We start from the raw sequence: 27,144 nt of genomic DNA on the forward strand, positions 1-27,144 counted from the left end.
CTTATTACCAGAATTTGGCAATCTTCCGGTATTGAGATGGGCCATTTAGGGGGTGAGAGGGGGGTGAAGTTGGCACTGAATTGATCTGCCAGGATATTGGCAATATCCTTGGGATCAGTATACTTAATGCCATTCTGTTGTAGTTCAGAGCAGATCTGAGCATTGCCATTTAGATTCTTGACATAGTTATAGAATGCCTTGTGGTTGTCTTTGGAATCTTTGGCAATTTTATTTTTGTAACTAGCTTTGGAGAATTTTATGAGGGATCTCAGCTTCTTACTGAGGCTGGTAAGGGAGTTTTTTGCATCCTGGTATTTTCCTCTTTTCTGCAACAGTTTCTTCCTTTTGTTGTAAAGTTTGTTTATGGCAGGGGACCACTAGATTGGCTACCATTTTTGGAGGAGAGCATCTTGTTTCTATTTGGGATGGCATGATTCATGCATGAGTGGATGTGCTTGTACAATGCCTTAGTGTAGGACTCAATAGTCAAAATTTCAGTTACCATCTGCATGTATGTCATGAAGTTCGTAACTTCTGACTTGAGTAGCATGAAGTTTGCTTTGGAGATGTTTTTTATGGTGGTTTCCTTACTGGGGGGTGGGGGTGGGATGTGGATGTTAAGGGTGATTAGCTTATGGTCTGACCTAACCATCAAGGGAGTGACCATAGGTGTGGAGCATCGATTTCCCATGTTGATAATGACCAGGTCTAGGATATTGGAGCTCCTAGTGGGACTATGGATTAGTTGATCCAGGTCATTGGAATTTATGAATTCCATGAACCGTTGGGCAAAGGTGTTGGTACACGAGACGTTTTCCCAGTTAATGGCAGGGTAGTTGAAATCACCCAATATTAGGGTGTTTGGTTGTATATTAATATTTTCCAGTATGTTTAGAAAGGTGTCGTGAGAATCTTGGGACATGGTGGGGAATCTGTAGCAAGCTACAATTTGGATTGCAATCTTACCTAGTGTTAGTTGCACCTGGAGAATTTCAGGTGCATTGTGTTAGACAACTAACCTGGTGGTGTGAGTATCCTTGGTGAATATGGACACTCCTCCACCTATAGTGTTTCGATCCTGGTTTGGGGGCCGAAAAGTGTGGTAAGAGTTGTAGCCTGGTATTGCAGGGGTGCTCTCTGGAACCGCCTTGAACCAGGTCTCAGTTACTGCACAGATATCGATGTTCTCCATTTTTAGAAGTGCCTCGAGAGAGAGTGCATTTTGAGGTTTAGACTTCTAGCATTGAGTAGCATTACCTTCAGATTTTGCATGCTTGTACTTGTTATGGTGGTGGTTTTGTCCTTTGACCTTTGCCTAAGAAAGGCACTATAGAGGTGGCAAGAGCCTTAGCCAGTAACCTGAATCCCAGGGGTAACAGGTGCAGACCATTTCTAGCTAAGCATCGTGGTCCGTCAATCATGTCATCCCAGGCAGACAGATACTGGATCCCCTTTGAATAACACCAGAAGCTTAGCCAATTGTTGAAGTCAATCATTTTGTCCTTATATTTTGGTATCCTTCTTGGCTAAGGCAGGATGCTACTCAGGGCTAATGTCATACCTGCCTGGGCCACATGATCCGAGAGCTCTTCCATGTCTCTTTCCATGTAGTCCAGGGAGGTACATCTCAAGTCATTTACTCCAACATGGACAATGACAGAGTGATATTTGTACTTGTTGTGGAGTGACTTGAGTGCATGAATTATGTGGCGGATCCTGGCAGCTCACTGTAATTTTCTCCTTGTTCAGCCTGGTGAGTGGGACATCAGTGTGCCTGACTATAGAGTCACCTATGACTAAAGTGTTAGATACGGTGTCTTGTCTTAGGGGCTGCTGCTGGGTGGCACACTGGTGTTGTGAGCTATGTGACACTTTGGTTGTGATTGGTGTATGTTTGCATTTCAGCTTCGAAGGTCCTTGTTATTTGGGCAGGTTAAAGTTAAGCCAATAAATTCTAGAAAATGTGCCGCCATCTTTTTTGGGACAACATTGCTCCCATGAAGTAATACATTAATGGTAGTCCACTGAACACTGACATTGTTATGAGAGAATTGGGAACACAGGTTGACAGTAAGTCCATGTTGACCACCACAGTGCTACTGTGTTCAGAAAATCCTTCTATGTGTCACATCTCCTGACTAAGGTTGTTGCATCCAGGAAGTAAGAGGTCATTCTTTCCCTGTACTCTCCTCTCATTAGGCCAATCAGTGAGTACAATAGCCCATTTGACATATACCCCACTGGACACCTGCAACAACTGGAGAGGCTGCAAAAGTACCTCACAAAGAGGATCCTAGGCCTTAAACACTTGCTCTATATGGACAGACTCCAATAACTCCAACTATTCTCTGTCTTATATTGGCTACTTAAAGGTGATCTCTGCCTGACTTACACAGCCATGTCTGACCCAGCTCTGTCAGAAATGTTACATCTGAAGAAATTAATCCATCCACACCACATACCCCAGAGACCTCAACCCCATTTTCACAATCAACAGAACATGCTGGAGGGACAGGTTCATAACCCAGAGACTGCCTATGCTATGGAATAGACTTCATATGCTTGTCAAGCAGAGCACATAACTGGCCCTCTTCAAGAGAAATCTGGATGAGTGGATGGGGAATAGAAATACCACCCGGGGATCACTCCAGTGGCTATATTCAAAAGAAATCTGGATGAGTGGATGAGGAATAGAAATCCCACCCTGGGGATCACTCCAGTGGCTATATTCATTAGACACACTGGGGACTATCATCAGGTGGCATGATGCCAGGGTATTCCCATGGGCTAAGCTTGTAAAGGTTCCATAGCCATTCACCTAGTACACCTCTATGAAGCTATGAACCTATGGATCTCAGTACTGGCAAATGTGTGTGTGCATTAGTGTATATAAAAGTGTTTGTGAGTGTGTAAACATGTGGCTGAAAAGTAGTTAGAGGCCCCTATCACTCAGTACCACTACCATTGCCATACCTTACAAGGGCTGGTGATGTTATTCACTATATAGGTACCTTAGGACACTCTATACGCTCCATGGTGCATATGATAACTGCATAACACTATAGTACCAATGACTACATAGGTAGGGGTTCTAGTGGTACTAGTCTGAGTCCTGGCAAATGTGTGTGTGTGTGTGTGTGTGTGTGTGTGTGTGTGTGTGTGTGTGTGTGTGTGTGTGTGTGTGTGTGTGTGTGTGTGTGTGTGTGTAAGTCTTTGTAAGTGTGTATCTTTGTAGGATACTGCATTTTGAGGCCTCACTCTCCCAGTACACTGCCCATTGACATACATTAAAAGGGCTGGTGATGTTGTTCACCTTAGAAGAACTGTGGGACACTTTTCACACTATAAGTTCCATGGTGCATGCAATAAATGCATAAGACTGTATTAGCAATAACCAGATAGGTAGGGGTTCTAATCTCAGTTCTGGCAAATGTGTGTGTGTGTGTGTGTGTGTGTGTGTGTGTGTGTGTGTGTGTGTACACGCAAAAACTATATCCTGTGTATGTGTCTGAATGAGAACTATATTACAATGCCTGCTGTCCTCATCAACCATGGAAGTACCTGTTGACACTCTTCAGGACAATGAGCCACATGCTGTATGCAGGGACTATGTAACAGTATAGGCAGGGCTAATAATCTCAGTCCTGGAAAATGTGTGTATGAGTGTATTTGTGTGTGTGTATAATTATAGGTTGGAGTATTTTTGGTCCATTCTCACCCAGTAAATCATCCATTGCCATACTTTACAAGGCCAGATGATGTTGTTCACCTTGGAATTACCTTGGGACTTTCTTCACCATGTAAGCTTTGTGGTGCATGCAATAAATGCATAACACTGTTTTAGCAGTAACTAGATAGGTAGGGGCTTCTACTTTCAGTCCTGGCAAATGTATGTATGTGCACATGTGTGTGTGTGTGTGTGTGTGTGTGTGTGTGTGTGTGTGTGTGTGTGTGTGTGTGTGTGTGTGTGTGTGTGTTAAGAACAGTATCCTGTGTGTGTGTGTGTGCTTAAGTGAGAACTATATCTATTGGGTGATCGTGGTTTAAAATTTTAGACCATAGTACTCCCAGTACATGTCCCAAGGTCCACTTTATAAAGGCTGCTGTTCACATCCACCATAGAGGTATTTGTTGAAAATCTTCAGCCCTATAAACCCTGTGCCACATGCAACAGTTTTGTAACAGTATGGAATGAATAACATGATAGGTAGGGCTGCTAATGTCAGTACTGGCAATTGTGTGTGCACTGGTGTGTATAGCAGTATTTGTGAGTATGTAGACTCGTAGGTGACAATCTAATGAGTCCTCCACACCCAGTTCACACCCCATTGCCATACCTCACAAGGGCATGTGATGTTATTTACTTTACAGGTACCTTGGAACAGTCATCACATTATTAGTTCTGTGCCACCTGTGATAACTGCATAACACTGTAGTACCACTAACTAGATGGGTAGGGGTTTCAAACACAACACTGGCATCTGTGATCCTGTGTGTGTGTGTTTGTGTGTGTGTGTGTGTGTATGTGTGTGTGTGTGTGTGTGTGTGTGTGTGTGTGTGTGTGTGTGTGTGTGTGTGTGTGTGAGAGTGTGTGTGTGTGAGAGAGTGACTGTGTGTGTGGGAAAAGTATTCTCTGTGTGTTTGGTCAACACAATATCTTCTAGGGGTGTGGCCTTTACCAATCTGAGATGTGTTCCATCCACTACACTTACCATTGTCCACTTCACAAGGCCTGCTGATGTCAACCACCATGGACTTACCTGTATACACCCCTCAGCCCTATATACTCTGTGGCACATGCAATAACTGTTGCATCGATCTGGTAAATGTTTACATATACAGCTGTACCTTGGCTCTGAAATGATCGATCTGTTACCACTCTGCCTCATTGACAATTTCTGCAGGGCCACCTCCTGCTGATGCACAGACACCTGCAACACAAACAGAATACAGCATATGAGACTGCATTCAGTCAGTGTTACTAACACCAATAGTGCATCATAGCTAAAAAAGTACACACATTCTGAAGTGTATCCATTACAATTGCAAGCTGACAGCACCTTATACAGCTTTACATAACTAAACTGTACTTAATTTACCCTGTGCAGGTGCAGCGGTAGCATTGTTGCCTCACAGCAAGAGGTTCTCTTGTTCAATTCTTGGCTGGAGTACGGGGAGTGCCTTCTGTGTGGAGTCTGCATGTCCTCCCCACGGTTGGGTGAGCGTTCAAAAGATATGCATAAATGGGCGTGCCTTTGTTGAAGGTTGAACGTTGAGCTGGCACCTCAGTGTTTGTCAAAATCTAATGCCAGCCATTAGCAGACTGAAGTTCTGCTGTGGCAACCCCTAACCGGGAAAAGCCAAAAGACAACAACAACAATCAGAACCATATTTGCATGTCCCTACATCAGTGATATGGATGACAAGGAAGTGGGCCATGCAGAGGTGGTGTGTATGTCTGGATGTGACCTAGCTGTGATGGTGATGTTTGTGTGTATGTATGCACACAGTCACGCCATGTGGCTACCCTACACAGGGTTATGTTGGACAGCTGTGGACTGTACATGGTAGGGTGTACAGTTCACCATCTCTGGCCATGGACACAGGAACTGGCCCTGGCAGAGGTCTCACTGGCACCACCAGGTCCAAGGCCAGATGCAGTACTGCTTCCCGATGGTCACTGCTGTCTGCTGGATCTGTGTCCCTGACAGGAACAGCTAGGACCACATGCCCATAGCCTGCTCTGTTGTTGTGTGGACAGCACCCCCCCCTTCAGTAGTGCTGGTGGTACTGCCACTACGGGAATGTAATGGTGCATGGCCCTGTAGACTCTCACCTGATGTTGGCGCTGACCTACATCCATGTGGCCGACACCCATTTCCCACCACGCACTCTAGCAGAGACATGCTATGGTCAAGGATTGCCACCATCTATTCATGACCTTAGTATTTTGATGTGTGACCTCAACAGGGTTGTGTGTGTCACCATGTAAGCCAGGAAGAGTTGCATCCAAGATCCTGAGTATTTATCTGGTGTTGCATTCATTACGTGCCTGTGCATCCATGACAGCCTGAAACATGCATCTGGTGACACCTGCTGTGGCACTTGCGTCAGTGACTTGATGGCCAGCAGTCCTCCTTTGAGCACCCCTGTCCAACTGCATGTGTGGGACCTCATCTGCACTCTGGTTATAGCAAGTGGCTATACTCACACTTACTATAGTCACCACACTAGTCTATTCCCTTCCACCACCTGCCAACTGTCCATTATCTGTGGCTGCAGGGGATGGTGTATGTGTGGGCATTCTGACTGTGTGCAGGGGCATTGTGGATGACTGTGGGATGCCAACCAATGGCACATATTCAGCCCCTGACAACCCCACATGTGCTCAACCATGATTACCATCATTGTCAGAGTCTGCAGAAACACTGACATCAGATTCTGAGAGGGAGGGGCCATGACCACCATGTCCACCTGTGAGGGAAAGAAAACATATGTAAATTAATACCTGTACTAGAAGGTTTGCTTTTACACACACACACACACACACACACACACACACACACACACACACACACACACACACACGCACGCACGCACACACACATGCACACACACATGCACACACACATACACACACACACACACACACACACACACACACACACACACGAACATGCACACGCACATGCAAACTGACGCATATAGGTGAGGTGACACAAAGACATTCCACAGACCTCACAATAGCTAACTGGTCACATTCATGACACAGTCAGACTACAACATACACTCTCTGGATAAGCCCTCAACATTATGCAGTGCAGCCCTTTCCACTTAATGTTACTACTAATATACACCTCTGGGATACGTGAGTAGTGTTAGTAGGTGATGGGCCTTTACCTAGCACACACTGCAGTTATGTACACATTATTGCTGTTCACCTGTATAGCACAATGCCAACTCCTGCAGAACATACCTCTCAACTGTACAGAGTTTGGCTGAATGTCTTGATGTGTGACTCATATGTTTGGTCTGTTTCTCATAAATCCTGTATTTGTCTAACACATTACTGGGATTATCTGTGAATTGGTATCACTAATTAATGAAATGGTTTGAGTTTCACACTTCACCTGCAGTACATGTATGTTAAAACAAAACCAGTTATACTAACAACCTGTTAAGCTTACAGTGGATATTATAAGTTTACACACCCCTGTTAACATGCCAGTTTTTTCTGATATATAACATCAGACATGACATTTCCCACCTTTAATGTGACTTATAACCTGTGCAATCCAATTGAAGAACAAACACATTGGTTAGGGATAACAAATAGAAGGTGAAATACATACACTAGGCTGGTTGGATGAGAGTGCACACCCTTAAACTAATACTTTGTTAAAGCACCTTTTGATTTAATAACAGCAGTCAGTCCTCTTGAGAAGGTGTCTATCAGCATGGCACATCTCAACTTAGCAATATTTGCACACTCCCCCTTGCAGGAGCCCTCCAACCTGTACCATTAAGTGTGGTGGGGACAGTCACTCTAGCCATGTTAATGTTAATTCTGATAGTGTTGTAAATTCTACAGCAATGAATGGTGAGCAGTGGAAGCTGAATAATTTTACTTTCCATACTGAAAATAATCATATCTCTACACCTGTGAATGTGCCCAGTCAATTCTTGACTGATAGAATTAAAATCTTAGACAAAAAAAGTTTAGCTTCAAGAAATTGCAGCTAGAAAACAGTTATCTTGAAAGAAATGTTGAATTGGGTCAGGTGCCCTGAGGGCTGCACTTTTGGAAGTATCCCAATGGTGCAGAGGGTAATCAGGAAATGTTGAATGAGGTGCACAAGTTCTTTCATTATGCAGGAGTAAACTTAATGAAAATAATGATCAAATATAATGGTCATACAATTGAGCAGTTAGCTTCTGAATTGGAACAGCAAAATGAGTTTATTAAAAAATACTTGCTTTTTGAACATCATCAGTCTAACTATAATAACATGCTGGCTGGCACTGAACATAGTTGCAGCAATATTTTCCAGTGGAAAGCTAATAAATTAGAAAGGGACTGTCCGAATACATTAAACGCAAGGCGTACCCTTTTTCAGCAGGTTGGCTTGGTAATGAAGCTAGCCCAACCAATCAAGGAAGCAGATTGAATGAGGAAGTGACGTCACCACCGAGCAGTTATTAGCAATGGCAGATGGATTCCCCTTTAGATGGTGGACCCGGGAGATCCAATAGACTGGAAGAAAATTAGCAAGGCATTTATTCAATGGGGAATGATGCCAGGAGATTTGTGGAGCAGGGAGCGAGACCATAGGATTACAAATACCAGCATCAGCACCAACAGAATTATCGGCTGAGGAGACATTAATGGGCTCCCTGGGTGAAGTAAGTCTGTATTTAGAGGCTGAACTTGCCAAACATTTTGATTATGGACACATTAATGAGCACATTGATGGTATGGGTGTAAATGGACATAATATCAGTAAAAACAAACTGAACAACAGGGGCATTGTGTGTGTTAATAGTGGACATGTTATTGTATTTAGTAATGAACAAGTGGATAGTAATGATGTCTGTAATGAAAATGTACAAGTTGAATTTGATGCTTTGTTTGATGTATTATTAGATATGGAATATAAAGACATTAAGAGCAACCCTGACATTATCACTAATACGTTGGGTGATTATAAGATATATAATTACTCTAGAGCTTTGGGTGTTATGCATGCATATTTGTTATCTAAAGGCTTCACCTTTGTGCCAGGTAGACGTGGAATTTTGTCTGATACTTTGATTGATTTAAAGTTGTTCACACGGCAGATTAATTTAAAAATGTGGTTTGAAAGTGGAGCCATGGAAACATGTGGGCCAGGTTTAAAAAGGCCTAGTAGTTTTAACCCCCATGCCAACAATATAGTAGCTGTCTACAAAAGACCATGTGAAATCAACATCAGGGAAGGATTTAAGAGCAAACAGAGGTACTGTAAAAGCAATTTATCCATGGAGGAGAGAGGGGTGTTAGCTGAAATTGCTCAGTATAAGGATATACATATAATGAAACCCGACAAGGGAAATGGGGCAGTGATAATGGAAAAAATTATTATTTTTTTGACAATATGGCATTGCTTTTGATGGATGAAACTTACAGTGAAAGCAATACTAATGAGATCTACATAGCTTACAAAACACTGAATTTTTGGATGACATGTTATATCAGGGGCAGATTAATGAGAATGAACACAGTTATTTGAACAATGAATATCCTATGGTTTCCAATATAGTCAGAATAACGAAAATACACAAGGGATTAGAAAACTTAAAGTTTAAGCCTATAGTGGATGGGAAACGTTCCAAGACTTGTTTCATTAGCAAACATCTTGATTATCATTTACAAAAAGGGCTGGGGGTGTTTTCCTATATTACTAAAGATTCATGGCATTTTTTAGAAAAGTTAATAGACACAATTATTACTGAAGACAGAATTTTGGTTATTGTGGATGTATGTAATTTATTTTCCGTGATGCCCCATGTAGTTGGGGTAGAATGATTGGAACAACAGTTAAACAAAACCCAGTTATTTGACCAAGACCAAATTAATGTGTTTACTACATTAATGGAGGCCATGTTGAACAACAATTTCTTACATTTTGAGGGGCAGTTTTACAAACAGCTAACCGGTGTGGCTATGGGGGCTGCATGCGCCCCCATATATGTCAACTATGTTATGTCATACTGGGAACAGGAATATATATTCCCTGGTATATTTATGGGCCACATTAAGCATTTCATGAGATTTCTGGATGATATTTTAATCATTTGGGAAGGGCTAAAGGATGTGTTGGAAAATTTTCTTGTATACATCAATCAGACGGTGGCATTTTTTTAATTCACCCATGAATATAGCCCTGAGATGATATCCTATTCAGACGTGAAGTTAAGGATTGACAGAAGGAATAAGCATTTGGTGCCATGTATACATAGAAAACTACCTTCTCATATTCTTATTTGGAATACCACAGCTGGCACCCTTACCACCAAAAAAGTCTATAGTAAAAGGGCAGTTGGTAAGGGAAGCCAGGATGGTTAGTGATGAGTTGGAGTTTCTTAGTGTGCAAATGACTATATAATAGGATTATTCATGAAGAAAGGTTACCCGGAACCTTTGTGTACTTTAGTTAAAGAAGAAATTATAAGAAAAAGGAATGAAGATTTTTATAGACCCATTCTAACAGGAACCACAACAACAATAATGGATAGGAATGGACAAAGGTACAGTGGACTGAATAATGATGGAAAGGAGAAGGAGAGTAGTTTGATGTTCATTACTACATTTAATCAGGATGTGGAATGGGTTACCCGGGTCATCCAAAAAAACTGGGGGCTGTTGCAGTTGGATAGGGATGTTGAACACAAATTAGAAAGAGCCCCAAAATTTGTCTTTAGGAAGGATAGATCCTTTAAAGACATTTTAGAGATGACTAGTCAGATGGGACCCCATGGCACTAATAGGACAACAGGCAATTTTAAATGTGGAAGATGTGTAATATGTAAACACATTATGGAAACTGGGAGTAGGTTATGTATTAATGGGGTTAGGGTGCAATTTTATGGGCATTTCAATTGTTTAAGTCAAAATGTGGTCTATATCGCTAAATGTGAACACTGCCTGGCATTCTACACAGGAAAGACTAGTAGGCATTTTAAAGATAGGGTGTATGAACATTTATTAGATATTAGAAAAGGGAAACCCACTAATGCCTTGGCTAAACATATTTCTGCACATCGAGGACATGTTTTTAGTTTTTTTGTTTTGCAACAATTGGTTAAGGATGTGCAAGGCAGAGTTTTAGACGTCCATCTTGACATTTGTGAATTAAAGTGGCAATTGCATCTGGGTGCAACTAATTTCACAGGAATAAATGATAATATGAGGATTTCTGCTTTGTTGAAATTGAAATACATTTTAGGGTAGGTACCCAAGTTATTTAAAAGGGTTGTTTTACATATTTGAATGCATACAATTTTGTATTGTAATTTTATATTGTATTTTTATTGTTTTTTTAAATTGTTTTATTGTGATGTTATTAATTAATATGCAATTAATATAGTTAAGTAGGAAAGCATGGGTATTTAATGGTTGGGATTTTAGCATTATGTTGTTCTGAGGAAATCCTAATGTTTGGATGAAAGCGCTAAACCTCTTGGTAAAGACTGTTATTGATTGACAATAAACACTTGGATTTCAGTCGCTGTGGCCAGTGGTTCTTCTGTTGTTACTGTTGGACTCTTGGATATCTTGTTTGGTGTGAAGCTCTCCAACTCTGTCAGATTGTGAGGGTATCTCTTGTGCACAGCCCTCTTCAGGGCACCCCACAGATTTTCTATTTGATGTGGGTGGGGACTGTGGCTGGGCGTTGATTGTCTTCTGGTGAAGCTATTTTTTTTATGTGGATGTTTGGTTTGGGTCATTGTCATGTGGAAAGGTGTAATTCCTCTTCTTCTACAGCTTTCTAGCAGACACATGAAGATTTTGAGCCAAAAGGGACTGGTATTTGGAACTGTTCATAATCTCCTCCACCTTGGGTAAAGGCCCACTTCCAGCTTATGAACAGCAACCCCAAAGCAGGACACTGCTGTCACCATGCTTCACCATGGGGATAGTGTTTTTTTGGTGATGCACAGTGTTGTTATTGTGCCAAACAAACATTATGGAATTGTGGCCAAAATGTGCAACCTTGGTCTCATACCATAACACATTTTCCCACATGCTTTTGGGAGACCTGATGTATTGTTCCTGAGAATTTTGTCAGACCTGGATGTGTTCTGTCTGAGAAAAGGCTTCTGTCTTCCAACCTTACCCCATAGGCCAGACATGTGGAGAATACAGGAGACTGTTGTCACATGTAGTACACAACCAGTACTTGCCAGAGATTCCTGCAACTCCTTTAGTGTTGCTGTAGGTCTCTTGACAGCCTCCCTGACCAGTTCGGGTCTTGTCTCTTCAACACATTTGGAGGGATGTCCTCTTCATTGCAATGTCACTGTTGCCCCATATTTTCACCACCTTTTGATGACAGTCTGCACTGCATTCCATGGCATATCCAATGCTGTGGAAATATTTTTGTACCCTTCTCTGGGCTGAGCTGATAACTTTTAAAAATGAGATCCCTTTGCTGTTTCTTAAGCTTTATGTGAACCATGGCTGTTGTAGCAGGCAACTGAATAAATGTCAGGTAAATCTTGGTAGACAGTTGACCATTATTTGCTGTTAATCAAAGAGTCTCTGTAACTGATGGCAGGTGTGTACCCAAGAAGAAGTAATGCTGTAATTATATCGAAAGCTGCTTCAACACAGTATTAGCTTCAGCCTGTGCACACCTATGCATCTAGCTTCTTGTACGTTTTTCATTTGTCATAATTGTTCCCCTAACAGATTTGTTTGTTTTACAATTGAATTGTACAGGTTATAGGTCACATGAAAGGTTGGAAGAATTCAGAAATGTTTTATTGTGCTCTCATGTTTGTATATCACAAATACCTGGCATTTTAACATGTGTGTACACCATTTATATGCACTGTATAACCCTAATTTATAAAATATGTCCCTAGTTTTGGGCCTTTGTCCCTCCATTTTGTCACTCTTTGTCCAGATTTCTTGCACTGACAGGTTGTGTGGTATGCTACAGATTTGTTACATCTCCTGCAAATAGGCCCCTGTGATGACCACTGTGATGCAATATAGTTAACCCCACCACGAGTGAACATGCAGATATTGCAAAATGGTTGAGAGTAACAGTTGTGTGCATGGTAAAATACATGACGTTTGTATGCCTCGGGAACTGGTGAGCCACAACAGGACAGTCCCATACTCACTGGCTTCAGGCTGCTGTCCCACATCCAGATCAGAGGTACCTATGTAGTTGTAGGGGAGAGGTATTGTCAGCAGACTCACATCTGGCATTGGTACAAGATGAATGCTACTTTCCTGCACATGTACAGTACAAGCTCTGATAGTACACAATTTGCTGTCCTTCACCATAGATGTGCACTTGTGTGTATTACTAAACCCCACCCACAAATGCAGTTTGACCTCACATATGCATCTAGATACTCTACAGAAGCCAGTATGACTGCTACATGATTCAATTGATGTGCACTGTGGCCTTACCTAGATGCTCCTTGCCTGTTGCCTGGGTACTGCCCACCTCCACGACTTGTGTTTCTTGTATTGGCTGGTGTGTGGGGGCTACCCCAAGGTTGGCAAGGAGCTCCTCTGTTGCTGTAAGTGGAGCCTGTGTGGCAGGACCTCCACCTGTAACATTATGGTCCCTGGCCATGGCAGCAGCCCTTTGCTGGGCATGACGTATCAGGTCAGTCACACAATGTCTGACCTGATCATATGTGCGGCCATAGTGGCCAATGTTCTTCACCCTGTGGACTAGCTCATCCCACAGGGCAGTCTGCTCCCGCAGATCCTGCTGCCTACAGCCAAACGTCACACCATGGTGCTTGATGATAAAGTTAATAACAGCCTTATTTTCAGCTGCAGATTACTGGGGCTGACAGACACGTGGCATGTCAACTGGAAGACATAAACAGGGAAACACATTAAAGGACCTCATACATTGTTCAATGTTCTTTACAGAACCTAAATATCAACATTGTTTATCATTAGCCACCATGTACGACCACATTATACCCCTATCATCTATCATCACAGTATGAGCTTGCATTGCACTCCTGGTCCTGATGGGTCATGTTCCCCCCAATGAGAGCCAGTAAATTACATAATCCAACATTCATCTTTCACCTTTGTGTAGAGGGATGACAGTGGCCATCTTCCTTGCAGATGGGATGTCAATGGTGCTCAGGTTTTGCTTGACTACAATGTGTAATGGAGCTGAGAGCATATGCCTGAGTTCATGTAGGATGCAGAAAGGGATGTTATCAGGTCCCATGAAGACTTATCTTGTTGCCTTTGAGTAGGCATTAAGTACCTTCTTCCTGATAATGAGGGGAGGAGTGTGGGTGCTGTGCATATCCACCTATACTGATGGTGAGACAGGGGGGTGAGGTTTTCCCTTAACCTGTCTGTAGCAGGATGGTTATAGCTATGCTGTGTGTGTATGTGGTGTGATTGACCACAAGTACAGGGTTGGTTGGTTTGTTGCCACTGAGATGGAAGACATATATGAAGACAGCCTTGTGATGGGCCTTGGTGGATGTGTCCAATTTGTACTCATAGTTAGCCTTACAGTGACACACCTATGACCTTATATGCTTGTTCAGACAAAGGATGACCTGCTTCCAAGTTGGTACCTGCTCCAAATTCTCCTTGTACAGCCAATATAGCAACCGATTATGCATCTCATGTCTGTTGTTTAGAGGCTTCCAGATACACCTACTCATACATACATGTACACAGGTAATACCTGATATACATTTCTGTTCTATGTCAGTATGGCACACTGTTACATCCCTGTAGTGCTTGATATATTTACAAATGCATGTGTAATACTCCATAGCTGACTTGGGGTAGTGTTGTGTCAGTCTGACTGTACTTTGGACAGTGCTTGGTGACATGCTAAGTAGCTCAGTGTACTTTCCCTACTGTCATGTTATGTCCAGATATTCGTAGGATGTCCAGTTGTCTGGCTCATATCTTTGGTCTGGTCCCCATAAATGTTAAGTATGTCTGACAAATCAGTGAGATGGTGTGAGGATTTCAGGCACTAACTACTGAGAAGCAATTGAGTCTTGGAATTGTGCTATTTTGGTCGATATATGTTAAAACAGATGGTGTTAATGTAGCAACTGTCTCAGCTTATCTAGTTAGGTATTTCAGATATGCCCCTATTGCCATGGCTTTCTCTCCCCACTTTGTCAGGCTTGGTCCAGATTTGTTGCACTAAGGGGTTCTGAGCATACCTCTCAACTGGCTGGATTGTTGCAGAACATCCAGGTTTATTGCTCATAGTTTGTCTCTGTTCCATGATTTATTCTAATTTCTCTGATAAATCACAGAGATGATCTGAGGATATCTGTTAGTAAATGGTGACATAATTTCAGTTCCAGACCTCATATTCTTCAGAACATGTATGGTGAAACAAACCCAGTTACTCGAGTAACTTTCGTTTCTAAGAGCAATATTTGAAATATGTCCTTAGTTGTGGCCAATTGTCCCCCAGTTCTTACAGCCTTGGCCCAGATTTCTTGTACTAACAGGTTGAGAGGTATGGTTCTGAGATATAAGTGCACATACATGTTATAAGCATGTGTGTGTGTATGTGTGTGTGTGTGTGTGTGTGTGTGTGTGTGTGTGTGTGTGTGTGTGTGTGTGTGTGTGTGTGTGTTGTGTGTGTGTGTATATATATATATATATATATATATATATATATATATATATATATATACACACATATATATATATTTTATATATATATATATATATATATATATATATATATATATATATATATATATATATATATATATCTATATATGTATATATATATATTTTTATGTATATATATATATGTATGTATATATATATATATATATCTATATGTGTGTGTGTTTGTGTGTGTGTGTGTGTGTGTGTGTGTGTGTGTGTGTGTGTGTGTATGTGTGTACATATATATATATATATATATATATATATATTTTTTTATATATATTTTTCAAATATATGTATCTCTCTCTCTCTCTCTCTCTCTCTCTCTATATATATATATATATAAAAACTGAGTTTTTTCCCTACTGTTGAATGACTCTACTGCATATGTTTGAAAAAGCATCAGAAGTTGCTATAGTTCAAATGGTGTAGTGGTACATTGCTCTGACTACAGTATATAGGGTCCTGGGTTCAAGCGTTGGCACGTCTGACTATTTTGTCGCTAGGCAGAACAGTGGCTAATGGAGACAGAGTGATTAAAGTAGTTTTAAGTGGCTTTAAGTGGGTTTATGTGGATTTGCATGATGGTAAGCCATGCTAACATATGGTTAACCATACTGATGCTTAATCCGTTTTGGCTTCACTTAGCATCACACAATCTCGCTTACTCCTGCTTACTGCCGCTAACAGCTGCACTAATTTCTTTAAAAGAAAAGAAAAAGTTGTTATAGAAAAGTGGTGAGAAAGGGGCACATAGAGGTAAAAACAAAATGAAAGGTAGCTAGGGATGTGTAGGACAGGTGTAGAGAAGGTCCATAATTGTCCATTTCCTATACAGCAACAGATGTGCATTTGTGCGGAATTTGGAGGTAAATTTGGACACTCAAACCACAAAGAGAGGGGTGAGGACAACAGAAATGTGTTGTCAAGCCAGTTGGACTGGATTACTTGTGTCCAGTGGACACCTTTGCAAAATGGACAGCTATGTATGGGGCAAAAATATTTTTGGAACAGATGCCCTTTTTGTCTTCATTAAGGTGAGAGTGTGATGTTGGGAAAGGATTGTAGGTATGTCTGGAGAGGTAGGTTGGGTAAGGAGACAGACAAGACAGACAGGACAGCAGACAGGGGAGGTGTATGGCACATGTGGGGGTAAACACATTGGATGGGGAGCATGTTTGGGAATCAGAGGCCAATGAGTTCCCATATAAATATGGTGGGACTGACGTCCCTACATGCAGGCATTCATGAAAGAACCTTCACAGCCCTGACGGGGCTATTGTCCTGTACCTCACATACATATATCTCAAACAGTAGAGGCCCCCAGACCAATCCTTTGGGTACCCCATTTTGGATGAATCTATTATTAGAGGTGGGTTCTACTACTTTGACTGAGTGACTACTATCATTGAGCCAGTTAGCTACCCATCTGGTAAACTACAGTTTGGTGCCTAGCTGTGTAGGCTTATGTATCCTGTCCACCTGGGGATTAGTGTGAGAAGATTGGGCTAGATGAAGGTAGGCGATGTTCACCATCTTCCCCTCATCCCTGTGTTTGTTGACCATTGCAGTGAGGTCAATCAAGTTTCACAGGCCTGATCACCCTTTGACAATATCATGATGTGTGAGCCCAGGCCTTTTGATGTTGCCAATGTCCTTGTTCATAATGTCCTTGATATTGCCTCCCATGCTCTTGCAGAACAGGCTAGTTAGGCTGATGTGCATCATATTGGGTGGGTTGGCAGATTGCTCCACCTTTGTGTATAGGGATGACAGTGGCTGTCATCTGTACAGGTGGGATGACACCGGTGCTCAGGCTGTGGTTGACATCAGTGTGGAATGGGTCTGACAGTGTTTATGTGGGATGCAGCCAGGGATGGTATGATGACTATGGAGAACTCTGTATGTTGCCTTTAAGAGGGCATTATGGACCTGCTTCCTGATGTTGAGGGGAGGAGGGAAGGTTCTGTACATGCACATGTGTACCACTGGGGGGGCAAGGGAGTGGTGTTTACACTTCACATGTCTGCAGCTGGTTACCTGTATCTGTGCCATATGTGCATGTGGTGTTATTGAACACCACTACAGAGCACATTTGTGTGTTTCCTCTGGAATTGCAGACATATGTGTGGAAGGCCTAGTGATTTGCCTTGGTGGATATGTCTGATTTGCACTCAAAGACAGCCTTAGGGTACATCACCTGTGCCATTATTTGCTTGTACAGACCAAGGTGATATTGCTTACATTGAGCAACCTGTTCCTTCTTGGCCCGTCCAGCAATTATTTCCACCTACTATGGTATTTATTTATTGCTGCAATCCACCACAGATGTTTAACCTACCTTATGGGGGATGCTGTTGTTCTGTCAGGTACTGCTGAGTCCATACAGCTATATGGGTGCCCACATAGTATTGTGGTGTGGGCCTGGATGCTGCTGCTAGTTTCAACAAATGGGACATTGGCTGTACAGCTACTTCTACCTACTCTGAGGGGATTTATAGTCACTTGTGCACATTTCATTCTGTTTGACACTGTAAAGGGGGGGGGCAGGGGAGATAGTGACCTGAACAATGATGGCTATGTGGTCAGATATTACCAAGGAGGATGGCACTGTATGAATACTACAGTGGCTACTCATGTTGGTTAGGACAAGGTACATGAGATTCCCACCTGCCGTAGAGGTGTTGACTGGCAGATCCACTGCATTGCCATTGACAAAGCTGATGAATCTACATGCATTCATGTTCCGGTGGCATAGGTCAGGCACACTTTGGTTCGGTATTTGAAGTCACCCAGGACCAGGGTGGACAACTGAATCCTGACAGATTCCAGAAGGTCACAATAGGTGTGGTGGGTGTCTATAGTCATGATTGGAGGCCTGTAGCTAGCTATGAATTGAGTAGGTATTTTGTCAACTGTTAACTGCACTCAGGATGTCTCCCATGCGAGATACTGTTTGTCCAGCCTGTAGGTGTGTATGTGTATGGTAATGTTCAACACTCCACCTCCTGTGGCTTTGCAGGTGTCTATTTGGGGTCTACATGTATGATGGGATGAGTGACCTGGCAAGGTTGGTGTGCTCTCCACAGCTAGAAGCAGGTGTCACTGACTGCACAAATGTCAGCATCCTACAGGACAAGGTACGCTTGCACTGACATGGGTATCATAGGTAAGACACCTAGCTGCTGTTAGAGCAAGACATCTGCACAAAGGCACACATCAGTGGTCAGCAAAGGCCAGTGAATTGTGTCACTTTATGAATCTAGCGGAAACACACTTATTTGGAAGCAATGATGGTGTCATATTCACGGGTATACTCTGCAGAATATGCCATCTGACAATGACATGTATGCTAATTTGTTATGACTTCAGTCTTTAATGGGTTGCCTGTGATGTGCCAGACAATACACAACTGTCTGAGGCATTGACTACAAATACGAGGCAGACATGTGGTCAGTCTGCAAAACTCTGGACATTTGTCAGGTATGGCCTCAGTATATCACATACAGTTCAACACACACATCTGCACCTGTCATGTACTATGCACATACCCTATGTACATCTGTTGCATTTGTACGAGAAGCATATGTATCAGAGTAGCATTCACAGGTGACATATGAGTAATTACAACATCCCATGTAGCTGGCTTACCAGTGACACACTCAGTATTGGACAACGGAGACTCCAGTAGTAGTCATACATGAGCTGACCTTTGCTGGGGTGACTCAGGGGCCAGAGATGTGCTCCATGTCAGTGCAGGCAGGGAAAGCAGTAATGGCCATAGGTGCTGGAGAACAGCATGTGAGTCCAGCAGTTCTTGCTGTGGCCTAGTGTTTAATGTCCCATTTGACATCATTGCACCCCCTTCTGCATTCCATTACATGCTTACATGATTGACATACCTGTTATAGTGCTCAGAAGTTCCCTCACAACAATGCAAATGGTTAGGTTTGTGTAGTCACAGTCTGTCTTTGTGTAGATGGGTTGAGACCTGTGATTCATATGCAGCAGCTTGCCTTTTGCAGGTACTGCTCATGATCAGGTGATAGCCTGTGTACCAATCTGTGTCTCCCACTTGGTACTTTCATCCAGAGCAGCTGTGTTGTCTTTCCATTTGTCAAAGCCATAGCAACACAGTGGTATAATTATGGCCATCATGTGTGTCTTGCCCCTTTTCATTCCCTGTGTGGAGGACATTATGGAAGTGTGGGGGCTACAGCTTCACAGTCAGTAGGTGTGAATACCTCTCAGGAGAGGACATGTGAAGACAGCCCAGCAACATGGGGAACAAAGCTCCAGAATTGGGTACAGATTGTAAGTAAGTAGTGCTGTTATATACATAGAGGGTTGCTAATTTAACAGGGTTCATCTGGACATGCATTTTCTGTGTGACTTGATGTCTGACAGTGATATGTCCCTGACATAACTCTAAACTGTCCTGATGTCCACAGACTGCCCAGGGGTTCGTCTGTTATGTTATGTCTGTTCCTCAGACATTTGTTTTTGTGGAAGCAGTGGTATACTGTGATGATCATAGTCAGAGTAACTGTTGACATCATACCTCTCAACCAATCATGGATACATTTCAACAGAATCAGGGACAAAGCCAGAAAAAATCAGGGACAGTCAGGGACACTTTTAAAATATTTGTGCTATTAACTTGAGACATTCACAGAATCACAGCATATGAATTAATGTACATTTTGTGAGGTAAAAGAAATCTACAACTCTTAATTATTGCCATTATTCATTAAGTTTAATTCACCAACTTTCCTCCAAAAGTCACCTGTTTTAGAAGGGATTAAGAGGGACAGAGCTAAAATTTGAGTCAGAATCACGGACGTCCCTGAAAATCAGGGACAGTTGAGATGTCTGGTTGACATCCATTGGTGTTTCAGACATCATGTGCTTCAGGGATGTTATGTTACAACAAAGCCTGTGACACTGTCAACTGTTTCAGTTTGTAACACCATTATGCGAGATATGTCCTTAATTCCAGCCCCCTGTCTCCCAAGTATGTCAAGCTTTGTCCAAGTATCTTACAGTAAGGGGGTCAGAGGTATGTGATATCATTATTTAGTGATTGCACTCAAGGTATCACCCATTGACTTAGCAGACTCCTGGCAGTGGTATGCGGCAGTGGCCATGAATATCGACTCACACCCTGGACATTCTGTGGAAATTTGTACATATGAGAGTTATGTATGTCTGTCCATTGTGAAGTGACTGCCAAGATTGTGTAGCAGTGTTGTGTGGAGATGTTTGGCTGGGTAGGGAGAGTACCAGATGTGAGTGCCACAGATCCTTTTTCTATCTGTGCATGCTGGTGTGGCTGCTGGTGGTCTATCAGGTGTGTATGTTTGTTGGGGCAGACTGAGGAGGGTCCTGTAACACCTCAGGATTCTCAATACACTGTGAGTTGGGCCATTATCTGTCAGTGTATTGTGTGACTGGGAATCAGGATATGTTTGTTCAAATGGTCATTCTACTCTACAGTTCATTTGGGGTACTGGTATGTTGCTGTGACTGTGGTGCAAATGGTTGTGGGTGGACATTTATGCACCACTATCTGCTTTTCCCTACAGCTCCATCCCTGTAGTGCATGATATATTTGGATATACATGTGTAATTGCAAAGAGCCGATATGGGTTAGTGTCATGTTGGTCTTACTGTGGTTCAGAAGGTGCTAGGTGACATGGTTGGTGGCGGCCATGTTTTTTTCCAATTCTGTTATATGACTGCGGTCATACCTCTCCACTGTCCAGATGTTTAGACACTGTCCTGATGTGTAGCTCATATGTTTTGTCTGTTGGCCACAACAGTTGTGGGTTTCTGAGAAATCACTAGGATGATGTGAGCATTGACATCAGTAAATTATGACATTCATTTGTGTTTCAGACCTGGAATTTATATATTGGAATGTATATACACATATTTATGCATATAACAGTGCTGCAGATATATAATTCCCCCTTATGTTGAATGACTGTTCTGCATGATATGTTTGTAAAAACATTGCAAATTCCTACAACTCAGATGGTGTAGAGCTATATTGGTGTGATTGTTGTGTACAAGGTCCTGGGTCCTAGAATGGAAAGTAATTACATTTTTCATTAATGTTACGTGACCAGAATGAATGATATGTTTGTAAAAGGATTACAAATTGTTGCAGCTCAGATGGTATAGTGGTACTTTGCTGTGATTGTAGTGCACAGCATCCTGGTTTTGTGACTTAGTAGGGTTGATTATTTTGTTTCCAGGCAGAACAAGGGCTGATGGAGACAGAGTGATTAAGGCACTTTTAAGCAGTTGTAAGCGGGTTTGCATGGTTTTGGGTGGTGCTAAGCATTGCTAAGAGATGGTTGAATAAACCCTCTTAGCTTCACTTAGCACCACATACTCCTGCTTACACCCGCACTAATTTTCTTTAAAGAAAAGAAAAAAGGGTGATAGGAAAGTGGTGAAATGGGGCAAATAGAGGGTAAAACATTATGAAAAGCAGCTGGGGATGTGCAGGATGGGTGTAGGACAGGACCATTGTTCTACATTTCTTCGGCAGCAACAACTGTGACTGGTGTGGCAAATTTGGAATTTACAGCCTCACACCACACAGGGAGGTGTGCTGGCAACATACATTTGTACAGTAAATTGGTTGTATATTGATTTACATCACTGGGCATGGTGGAAAAATGTAGAGTTATGTATGGGGCAATGTTTTTTTGTGGGACTGATGCCCTTTTTTAAGGTGAGAGTGGGATGTTGGGTAGGGGCTGTAGGTATGGGGAGGTGGGTTGTGTGGGATAGGTTGCATTTGCACACAGACAAGACAGACAAGACAGCAGACAGGGGTATATGACACATGAGGGGGTGAACACCTTTGACGGGGAGGGTGGTTGCGAAACCAAATGGATACAGTGGGACTGAGGTCCCCACCCATGGGCAGTCACCACTGCTCCTTCATGGCCCTGAAGGTGGCTGTACTGGGGGCTGGACAGGATGGGAACCTGCCCTTTGAGGTGCAACAAGTGGCCCTCAATGTGGCACAGATGCCCATCCAACTCTGATCAGATGGTGCTGTGCACCAAACCCCAGACCAGACTGCAGTTGACTGGCTCCTGTCCATGCCCATTCCCAGGGGAAGGATGGGCCCTGTCCTCTGAGGCAGTTCCACCCAAAGGTGGTATAGCACCAGCATCAAGGAAGGCCTGGGTTGGATCCCAGACATGTTGGCGTCCTGTGCCACGGCCAGATGAGGTGGGACAGGTTCATCCACTGGGGTCTGCCTTCCCAAACGTGCTATGGTATTGAGGTTTTAAAGTATATATTGGTTAGTCCTAAACAACACATTTCCAGATTAGTTATAACAGCATACATGGGTGGTCCAATTAACCCCATAAAACAGATTTGAAATAATTGCATATCAAAATGAACACATGCATAAATGGAACAACAGTATGCATCGTAACAGCATGCCAGGCTCATTGACATCAACAGGTCACCAACAATGCTATTTGAACAACACATGTTAATATGCAAACAATCAAATATATGAACAATAATAGAACACAAGTCCTAACATTAGGTTTGGAGTAACACATAACCATAGTATATGAATTTTAGTATTGATCCAGATGAGTGGTGGGGGGAGAGACAAAAAGTCCATGAACAACTGTTTATGCTTCTATTTTCCACAACAGTACTGCTCAATACTCTATGGGTCTGCCCTCACTTTACATCTGCCTATGGCTTATAGCTTTTGTAGCACAAACATACCTATTAAACTGTCAGCCTGGAATGATATGGGGCAAACTGTGACAACTCTGGGTACATGACTAGAGGGGACTCGTACATGTCAGGGTTACTTATCTGACACAGGAGGGGTACCCTGAACTGCTGTTATGTGAGTGTGCTACTGGTATATTTCAGCTGGTTTCCTATCTGTGTCCAGGGTTATTGGCAGCAGTGACCACTAGCCATGACAGCATGACACTTGAGAGACATGTATCAGGAAGAGAGCATGTTGTATGTATCTATCCTGCTGTCATTTGCAGGCATGTGCTGGGACAGTTGAACAGTTGTACATAGTTTATTAGTGTACCCTTCATACAGCTACTGCCAACATTTCCTTACCTATACAACTTGTGGAGAAAATATTTGTTAATACTACCTGACTGTTTTTACATTTATTCTTGATTCCTTGTGTGTAGATATGCACGCATCTTAGTACCAGTCCCTGGATTTGAACCGTGTCTGTGTGTGCAAAATTAGCAACTAAGCTATTTCCCATCACATTGAGCTACTGGGAAACTGCTGTTTTGAGTGTCCCTGGTTTTTGCCTAACAGTCTCTTGGTTAAACAGTCTGAAGTTGTAATCCTGTGATGCATCAGTTATCTTGTTTTACAGTTCCACCATCTACGATTTTCTTACTGCAGGTTCACAGAAGATGCTCAGTTAATGTATGCTGTCATAGTCACATTTGCCGTGAAGAATCTGTATACATTCTAAATGTCTACAATAACATACCAGAATAAAGACAACAGTTTTTTAGGTAGTTTTATTGTATATCAGTATTAGTCTGTCAAACATTTTTATTCATTCAGTTCACACAGTAACAGTATACCTACTATCAGTAAGCAATGTATTCCTTCTTAGCTATTTGACCAATATACTGCAAAATAAATTTGTACTTACCAGCCTGTCAATGCAGCCTCAGCAGTCTGTCACCATGGGCTTCGATGTTCATAGCCCTCTCTGCTGCAGCTGTAGGAAAGAGAAACAAACATTATGCATACCTGTCTATCATATTCTCAGGCTAGTATTTTCTACAAACTACTTGATAATGATACTTACTTACTACTGGAGCATTCTGTGCCAGTGCATCTTGGATCCAGTGGGCCAAGAGAGCCCCCTTCTGCTGCTTTAAGTCAGCATGGTGCTGCCATACCTGCTCACCAGTCTGAGGGATGCCAGTAGCACTGGTGAGATCATGTGCAAGATGATCCCAGGCCTCTGTTTTGTATTGTGAGCCCTGGTACTGGCCCTGCAGCAGTCTGTCATTATGATTTTTCAGTCTGTCATTATGATTTTTGACAAGGACTCCAGCCATGACCCTGCACTACTGAATTCTCCAGCGCTGTGCCTGATAGCTTACTCCCTCTCCAATGCCAGACATGTTCCCAAAGAGATCAAATTAAACAGGTTATGGCGGTATTCCCACATGCATGGTTTAAATAAGGCCATATTCCTGCCTTTTGCAATCATTGGACCATTTCGAAAATTCTGAGCACAGCTTAGCTATGCGCAAACCTGCTAAGCTGGATTGAACAGTGCTTAAAGGGATAATTGCTGAGCACTGCTTAACAGTGCACAAATCCACTTAGCTGAGCTTCCTGCTGCTTAGCAATCATGGGTAAGCAATGCTTAAACCTGGTAAGCATAGCTGGGCATTGCTGACCATTGCTTACTTTTCATTTTAAAAAAATATCAGGATAATAAGTTCATAGGTAGGCACTAGGATATTGGCCCTAGGGCCTATAAAAGCCCAGCCAAAAAGGTACCCTGGCTTTTCCCACCCAAGAAAATTATTTTCCTGTGCCACTGTCGATTAGAGCTATGGAAGTGATTCCCAGGGTGAATTTCCTATTTCCTATCCAATCATCAAGATTTTTCTTGAAGAGTGCTAATGAAGAGCTTTGTTTGATATAGATAGGTAGTTTATTCCAGAGTATGGGAAGTCTCTGGGACAGGAATCTATCCCTCCAACATGTTCTGTTTATTGTGGTGACAAGGTTAAGCTCCCTAGAGTGTGTAGCTCGCAGGGATTGGGATTTCTTTAAGTGGAGCATGTCCAACAGCTCTGGGTTTGACATAGCTTTGTACGTTGGGAAGAGATCACCTCTGAGTAGGCGATATGCGACGGAGTAAAGCTGGAGTTTTTTGAGACGGTCTGTGTAAGGCATCTGTTTGAAGCTGGTAATCCTCTTTGTGAGGTATTTCTGCAGCCTTTCCAGTTGTTGTAGATATCTTGTGAGGTACATACCAAAAGGGGCGCTGTACTCTATAATGGGACTAATGAGTGATGAGTATAGGGGAACAATTACTTCTTTTTTTCTGGATGAGAAACCTTTTGTGATGAGGTGTGCCATGTAGAAGGATTTCCTGACTACTGTGGCGATGTGATTATCAATGGAGAGACTACTGTTCACCTGTGTCCCAAGGTCTCTTATCATACTTTCAGTGTTAGGTATACTATCACCTATGCTGTAGTTCATGGGTGCAGAGTTTTTCCCAAAGGGGATGAAAATGCACTTTTTGGCATTGAGCTTGAGGCCATGGCTTTGACACCAGGCATCTGTCTCAGTGAGGCCCTTTTGTAGGATGTCCACATCATTAGGTGTTTCGATTATGGCTCCTAGTTTGCAGTCATCTGCGAACTTCATTAGTCAAAGACCTTCTGTGTTAGCCTGTACTTCAGAGAAGTAGATATCAAACAGGAGAGGACGCAAGACTGAACCCTGTGGAACTCCACTTGTCATTGGTCTGAAGTCAGATTTGGAGTCTGTTACTTTCACAGTGCGGGTTCTGTCAGTGAGCCGTTGGCAACCCATCTTGTGACATAGGGATTTATACCTAGTTTAGTGAGTTTATCTATAATTCCAGACTGGGGGATGGTGTCAAAAGCCTTGGCAAGATCTAGATAGACTGTGTGAGCCTCCCTACCCTTGTCTACAGCTTTGGTGACTGCTTCAAAGAAGTCTATCAGGTTTAGGAGACATGATCTGCCTTTTACAAACCTGAACTGGGTGGGGTCCAGAGTTTGGAGATTATCAATGTCTTTATTTATAATTTCCATGATGATATGTTCCATGGCCTTGCAGACCAGGCTCATCAGGCTAATGGGGTGGTAGTTCCCAGGGTCCGTGGTGGCTCCCCCTTTGTGGAGTGGGATAACCACCTCTGTGCACCATTCAGTGGGCACAAAACCTGAGGTGAGGCTATGATTGAACACGGTACTTAGGTGGGGTGCCTGCTCGTTCTGTAGTTCATGTAGAACGCAGCCTGGGATGTTGTCTGGTACCATGGATGCTGTGTTCTTGGCTTTGGAGAGTGTGGTTTTTACCTGTGCAGCTGTGATTACAGGAATTTTGCATTCTTCCAGTATAGAGATGGGCCCTTTAGGAGCTGAGAGGGGGGTAAAGTTAGCACTGACCCTATCTGCCAGGATGCTGGCAATATCACTTGGGTCTGTATATTATTGCCATTGTGCTGTAACACAGAGCAGATCTGAGTGTTGCAATTGAGATTCTTGACATAGCTATATAATGCTTTGCGGTTGTCTTTAGAATCAGTGGCGAGTTTATTTTTGTAACTAGCCTTGGAGGATTTTATGAGGGATTGCAGCTTCTTACTGAGGCTGACCAGGGAGCTCCTCCACTCATGGGATTTTACTCTCTTTTACAACAGTTTCTTCCTTCTGTTGTACAGTTTGTTTATGGCAGGGGACCACCAGATTGGTTTCCTTTTTTTGGAGGATAGCATCTTGGTTTTGTTTGGGATAGCACGATCCATGCACTTGTGTAAGTGCTTATAAAGTGCAATTGTGTAGGATTCAGTAGTCATAATTGTATTGTCCATCTACACGGGTGTCAAGAAGTTCACCACTTCTGTCTTAACAAGCATGAAGTTGGCTTTGGAGAAATTTTTTACCATGGTTTCCTTAATGGGGTGGGGG

Source organism: Protopterus annectens, chromosome 10.part0 (assembly GCF_019279795.1).
Source record: "Protopterus annectens isolate FY-2018-M chromosome 10.part0, PAN1.0, whole genome shotgun sequence".
NCBI lineage: Eukaryota > Metazoa > Chordata > Ceratodontiformes > Protopteridae > Protopterus > Protopterus annectens.